Genomic DNA, 644 nt, shown 5'->3' with positions numbered 1-644 from the left:
CTATTTCTTTTTTTTCTGAATATATTTTTATTGATTTCAGAGAGGAAGGGAGAGGGAAATAGAGATAGAAACATCAATGAGGAAAGAGAAACAATTGATCATCTGTCTCCTGCATGCCCCCTACTGGGGATCGAGCCCACAACCAAGACATATATCCTTGACTGAATTGAACCAGGGACCCTTCAGTCTGCAAGCTGATGCTCTATCTACTGAGCCAATCGTGAGAACTGGTGCTAAGCCCACTCTGGCTGAAAGTAAGGCAGGTGTGTGGTTCATGGAAGGTCCACCAGGTGAGGCTGGTCCACCTTCCATCCAGGTGGGAGCCAACTTCACCTCCTTCACAGTCACACTCGGATGTCAACCTGACACCTGCCCATCTCGTGTCGAAAGTACAGAGGTCCGCTCCCGGCCACCCATCTCAGAGAAGGAATGAGGCCTCCTGAGCCCTGGGAAGCACACGACCCCACCCTGCTCCAGCCCCACTGAGCATCCACGCAGGACCAGGGCAGGCCTCCGGACACTCTTGGTTCTCGGCTGCCGAAGGCTGCTTCCCTGGGCCTCAATACCGCTGCCTCTCGGAGAGCTGTCCACCGGAGCTGGTCCTGAAATGTGAGGTCATGGGATTTTGATGAAAGAGAACAGTG

The sequence above is a fragment of the Myotis davidii genome, unplaced genomic scaffold (genome assembly GCF_000327345.1).
Source record: "Myotis davidii unplaced genomic scaffold, ASM32734v1 scaffold223, whole genome shotgun sequence".
Classification (NCBI taxonomy): domain Eukaryota; kingdom Metazoa; phylum Chordata; class Mammalia; order Chiroptera; family Vespertilionidae; genus Myotis; species Myotis davidii.
The sequence above is the reverse complement of the archived record's forward strand: the minus strand, read 5'-3'. Positions refer to the sequence as shown.